Genomic DNA, 6,874 nt, shown 5'->3' with positions numbered 1-6,874 from the left:
AACAAATGAATTAACAACTTTTTTGTTAGCATCAATAGTTCATCGGCAATCGACAAACAAAGGCGAATCTACCCTGCAGGGAAAACCTGGATTAGTGAAGGAAATTTCTAGTTGGGAACTAGTTCGAACGAGAACTAATTACCAATTGCGGACAACTTCGCTTTTTTTGTTGCATCCGCATTCGGAGTCTGCTAATGTACGTAAAAGCGGAAAATTGTGCGCAAAAAATGATATTTTGACGACGGCCTTTGACGTGTTTTGTTGCTGAGTCGGCGCCGATTGGAATAAGATATGTTTGTTTTTTCATTTGCTAGTAATCTGTTTGCATTACATTTGATTTGGAGCATAAAGAAAAATATGAAATTTCCACACTTTTTCCAAAACTTGTCGGTGTCCAGAAGCGAACCTGTGACCCTCTTAGCTATATGCCAATGAGGATTTATCACTACTATATCGATTATTATGACGTGGTAACAGCGTTGATTTCTCGTAGATATTGTTGTCGAATTCAATAATGGTTCAGAACTACATGAAAAGTGAGGCAAAGCGCATTAGCCAAAATTAGTACCTACCAGTATCGGACTGCCCGAAGAGGCAGTCGCCATATAAAATTGATTAGTTGCTTATAAAAAGAATAGAAGCAATGTGAACAGGTTGTGGTTGTTTAAGTGGTCTTAAAATCACTAGTTCTAATGTATGGCGTAGAGTTGTTTAAGTGGTCCCAAAATCACTAGTTCTAATGTATGGCGCAGAGTTGTTTAAGTGGTCCTAAAATCACTAGTTCTTATATATTGCGTAGAGTTGTTTAAGTGGTCCTAAAATCACTAGTTGTTAAGTATTGCGTGGAGTTGTTTAAGTGGTCCTAAAATCACTAGTTCCAATGTATGGCGTAGAGTTGTTTAAGTGGTCTTAAAATCACTAGTTCTAATGTATGGCGTAAAGTTGTTTAAGTGGTCCTAAAATCACTAGTTGTTATGTATTGCGTAGAGTTGTTTAAGGGGGTCCTAAAATCACTAGTTGTTATATATTGTGTAGAGTTGTTTAAGTGGTGCTAAAATCACTAGTTCTAATGTATGGCGTAGAGTTGTTTAAGTGGTCCTAAAATCACTAGTTCCAATGTATGGCGTAGAGTTGTTTAAGTGGTCTTAAAATCACTAGTTCGAATGCATGGCGTAAAGTTGTTTAAGTGGTCCTAAAATCACTAGTTGTTATTGTGTAAGTGGTCTTAAAATCACTAGAGTTGTGTAAGTGGTCTTAAAATAACTAGTTCTACTGTTTGGCGCAAAGTTGATTAAGTGGTCCTAAAATCACTAGTTGTTATGTATTGCGCAGAGTTGTTTATGTGGTCCTAAAATCACTAGTTGTTATGTATTGCGCAGAGTTGTTTATGTGGTCCTAAAATCACTAGTTGTTATGTATGTATTATGTATGTTTGTAAAGCGACCAAGCAGTGCAGATACATACATTACATTTAAAGGGATATTTTTATCGGACGCCGTAGCCGAGTGGGTTGGTGCGTGACTACAATTCGGAATTCGGAGAACGTTGGTTCGAGTCTCCGTAAAACACCAAATTGAAGACAAAAAAAGTTCGATCGCTACCCTCGGCAGGCAATGGTAAAGTTCCGAGTGTTTTTCTGCCATGAAAAAGTTCCTCATAAAAAATATCTGCCGTTCGGAGTCGGCTTGAAACTGTAGGTCTCACCATTTGTGAAACAACATCAAGACGCACGTCACAAATTGTAGGAGGAGCTCGGTAAAACACCCAAAACTGGTGGAAGCGCCGGTTATATATATACATATGTATATGTACGTATTATTTTGTATTTCTATATTATGATTTAAATTCCATGTATGGCGCAGAATCTTGGACGATGACAACATCCGATGAAGCGACGCTTGCAGTGTTTGAGAGAAAGATTCTGCGCAAGATTTTTGGACCTTTGTTATCTCTCGAAGAGGTGATCACAATTGGCCATCGGGACCTTGTGATTTAACACCTTATGACCTTTTTCTTTGAGGCCACGTGAAAGAGAAAGTCTACGCCAACAGCTCCGGGTCGATTCAAGACCACAAAGATGGAATTCGTAGGCTATCGAGGACATGGCGCAGCCACTTTGCAATTCGGTTATGGAAAACTACATGAAAAGGATATTGCCCTGTAGGCGTAGTCGTTCGTGGTGGTTATTTCCCTGATGTTATTTTCCACAATTAACCTTCCATACCTTCCTCTTTATAACGAAATAAACATCCAAACATTTACATATATTCAAAAATAGCATTTTTCTTTGAATATCAAAATAACACCTCTTATTGGAAAACCCTTTATAACAAAATTTAATCCAAAACAGGATACATAGGTGTTTCCGAAGGCCAATGAATATTGCTGTCGTCTTCGTCTAACTCATCTAGCGGTAGACCCAGAAAATGTGCATCTCGTTCGCTATTTATTTACTTATTTATTTTAAAAATTGACTTAGAGAGTAAATCTTAAAAGCTGCATGTAACATAAAGCGATAGCGTCGAGGCCTTACGCTTAAACTGTGTATAAGGAGTTCTTTTGTATTGTGTCTTAAATTCTACGGTACGTATGTATGTACAATTGGCGCGTACACCGAGTTTGGCCGAGCTCCTCGTCGTGATGTAGTTCCACAAATGGAATGGCGGCCGCCGTAGCCGAATGGGTTGGTGCGTGACTACCATTTGCAATTCACAGAGAGAACGTCGGTTCGAACCTCGGTGAAACACCAAAATTAAGAAAAACATTTTTCTAATAGCGGTCGCCCCTCGGCAGGCAATGGCAAACCTCTGCCATGAAAAAGCTCCTTATAAATTCTATGGTATAGGTTGGTTATTTTAAGGAATTTGGTTATTAAAGATATTGAATCGGAGGTTGGGAAGATAGATGCGTCTTTAGGTTTGAGTTGCTGAAGATTTGTCTTCTGCGGGCGGTGCATAGAGGGCAATGAAGGAGGATATGGGGTATGGTACATATTACGTCCGGATTGCACGTACACGTAGTTGGGGGTTGGTGTTAGTCATGAAGTGTCCAGGTGTAGTCTTTGTATGCCCTAGCCGAAGACAGCCGAAACTTTATGACGTCTAGTCGAGTCACTCTGTTTTTATTATTTTTTATAAAGTCCGTTATGTGGGTTTTTGTATGGTTTACCTGTTGGTACCAATCATTGGTTGAGGTCCATGTATGGTGATGTTTGTTATCAAAATGTTTTTTATATGTTTTTTAATGTCGGTTAAGTTGAAGTTATCTGTCATTTGTGTTGGTGTTTGATGTGCTTGTTTGGCGCTGTAGTCGGCGAATTCATTTCCGGTTATGTTGGCGTGTCCCGGCACCCAAATTAGTTTGATTTTCGGGTATTTCGCTATCATAATGTTTCTAATGGTGGTTGGGTAGCGATCGTAGTTGTATATGTTTGCTATTGAGTTGATGGCCGAGATGGAATCGGAACATATTGCGAAGTTTTTGGTTTTGCTCTTTATTGTGTTTATAGCTTCACATATGGCTATAATTTCTGCAGAGTATGTTGAGCTATAGCTTGGTAGGTTTGACATTTTTATAACTTCGTTTTGTGAGGTTATGCTGTATGTAGTATTGTTGTCGACCTTAGATCCGTCTGTGTAGATGAAGGTATAGTTGTGGTATTTCACTTTAATTTCGTAAAACTTTGTTTTATACTGGATTGGGTTCGTGTTGTTTTGATTTAAGTTACTTAGGGTAGTAGGTATTAACTGCTTTAGAGTTTAGTATCCAGGATCGTTCGCTATCATTGCCAGTCGGTTCACAAAACTTCCTCGTTCGCATTAATATATCAACATACATATGTACATGTATTACATACAGGGTGACACATCGAGCGATTGCAATTCAAAGTGTCGATTTTTTGACCTTGCCAGCTACATTAACATGCACGCCTGTCAGAAATTTACTTTGTGGGCAACTCTCCGCTCGCAAAAGTAGGGAAACATAAAAACCAAAATCGAATAATCGGCCCAAACGGTGATATCTAATGTCTAATTTCCTTATTAATTCAAAACATTTTTCATCCTAACGAAGGGAATGAGTTAGAAAATATAATTCATCCTATTCGACAAAAAATCGATAAAATCCCCTTGACTTCTTTAAAGAGGTAAAGGACACTATTAAAAATAAAATAGATAACAAAAAAGCACCCCTTTATGACCTTATAAATAGTGGAAGTTATTATGCTTCCAAAACCAGGAAAGCCACCACATGATGTGACATCATACCGACCAATATCGTTGTTACCAGTTTTATGTAAGCTTTTTGAAAAAATCTTGCTAAAAAGATTAAAACCATTGTTAGATGCAAAATTCCTTGTACCAAACCATCAATTTGGTTTTCGAAATGAGCACTCAACGATTGATCAAGTGCACCGCATTACTCATGTAATTGAAAAATCACTGGAAGAAAAACAAATCTGTTCTGCAGTATTCCTGGATGTATCGCAAGCTTTTGATAAAGTATGGCGTGAGGGACTAATCCATAAACTTCAAGCAGTTCTACCAATCCAGTACTCAAACATTTAAAAATCCTACTTAACGAGCAGATACTTTAGAATAAAGCAAGCAGATGTCTATTCAGAACTGAAAGACATTAATGCAGGTGTCCCGCACGGCAGTGTACTCGGGCCAGTTTTGTATCTCTTGTATACTAACGATATACCCACATGCAGCAATACAACAACTGCAACATTTGCCGATGATACTGCAGTATTAGCAACTGATGAAAAACACTTAGAAGCAATTCAGAAGTTACAAGTATCAGTAAATGCAATTCAAAATTGGGGAACAAAATGGCGTGTCAAGTTAAACGAAACCAAGTCTCTGCATGTTGACTTCACTAATAGAAATATAAATTATAAACCAATATTTATCAATAATACGGCAATACCGCATGCAAATACGGCAAAATATCTAGGAATGACAAAACAATCACAACAAAACTTAGTAAAGTACAGAACTTACTCAAAGTTATATGTTCAAGGAAAAAGGGTCCTCATATCGAAGCAGCACTTGACATTTGCCGGTCACTAACTGAAGGAGTAACACAACACTGTATCAGCCTCTACGGATACACCTCTGAAAATAATAAAAACAAAATAAATACAGCGTTTAATCACTGTTTTAGAATAGCAGCTGGATTACTAATGGCAACACCAACAGAAGCTGTAAGAGTCGAAGCGCGCTACAACGACTTTCATTGGCTACTCCGAAGTCGATCCGCAAAGCTGGCGGCAAAATCTATCACAACCGTGTCGCATCCCCTACATAACGACTTTTGGAAACGCATAACCAGCCGAAACCCGGTTAGTCAGAGCTATAGAAGCACCTGCAGCATTGCGGCTATATCTAAATACCTACTGGATACGCTTACGCCAATACCACCTAAACCACCAGACACATTTAAGACAAACAAAAACATTTCAATAGATATTTCACTAAACACCTTCCACAAAAATAACACCTCACAAGAAGCTTACAAAAAGATATTCTTAACATATAAAGCAAACTGTAAAACTGATATTTTTTATTATACTGATGGCTCTTTACTCGAAGAATCACCATCTTATGCTGTTGTAGAACAACGGAAGGACGGAACCTTCCAAACAATCCATCAAGCTCTTCTTCCACCAAATGCTGGTATTTTCAATGCCGAACTAGCAGCAATTAGTTTCGCCGTCCACCACGCTGCCAAAAACAACAAACGGACCGTCATATTCTCGGACAGCTTGAGTGTGCTGAAATCGCTAACAAATAGAAACAGTGAAGCGCACCGATATGTAATGGGAAGAACAAATACACAGAACGAAATTAAACTAATATGGATACCAGGTCATATGGGAATAACAGGCAACGAGCTAGCGGACAAATCTGCGAAACAAACGTTTAACATCCCACTCGTAGCGGAGACTCCTTGCTTAACCACAGTAATGACAAACTTCCATAAATTCTATCTCAGAACACTAAGAGATAGCTTGTGGGAATCGTCAACCTGTTTCTTAAGGGCCCACAACCTCAAATGCGAACGACCAAATTACCACAAAGATCTCTCACGCGAAAAATGCATCACAATAGCCAGAACAAGAGTAGGTGTAACGAAATTTATATCTGAACGCTACTACAGCCGCGCAACCCCACGAGAATGCAGGCGGAGTAATACACTCCTTAGCATAGAACACATTCTAAAGGACTGCCCCATCTCGAGCTACAGCAGCAATCTAACAACAACTCTAGACTGCAGCAAGGAAGTAACAATTAAGATACTAAACGACGCCTTCAAAAAACACAATCTGCTGCACGAAATTTGAACACGCTTGCGAGGCAAAATGGTCCAGTAACCGAGCCTGCAAAATATATTTTACAAATTAATTTGTAAAGTATAAATTTAATAATAATAATAATAATCTAGGAATGACCTTAGATGCTAAGCTGAGATGGAAAGCACATGTCAAGAAAAAACACGAGGCGTTAATTCTTAAATACAAGAAAATGTATCGGCTGTTAGGCCGACATTCTAAACTCTCTATTTATAAATACTTTTATACAACCAAATACTGAAACCAGTGTGGTCATATGGCATACAGCTCTGGGGCTGCACCAGTGAAAGCAACAAAAACATCATTCAACGATTCCAAAATAAAGCATTACGCGACATCGTTAGAGCGCCGTGGTACATTCGTAATTGCAATCTACATAAGGATCTTAATATAGACACCATTACGGATACCATAAAAAATTCGCTAATAAACATAAAGAGAGACTTCAGCAGCACATCAATGATGAAGCAGCCAAACTACTTGTAACTGATGACCTCACGAGAAGATTAAAAAGGACGA

Source organism: Anastrepha ludens, chromosome 5, assembly GCF_028408465.1.
Source record: "Anastrepha ludens isolate Willacy chromosome 5, idAnaLude1.1, whole genome shotgun sequence".
Lineage (NCBI taxonomy): Eukaryota > Metazoa > Arthropoda > Insecta > Diptera > Tephritidae > Anastrepha > Anastrepha ludens.
Note: the sequence above shows the minus strand (reverse complement) of the source record.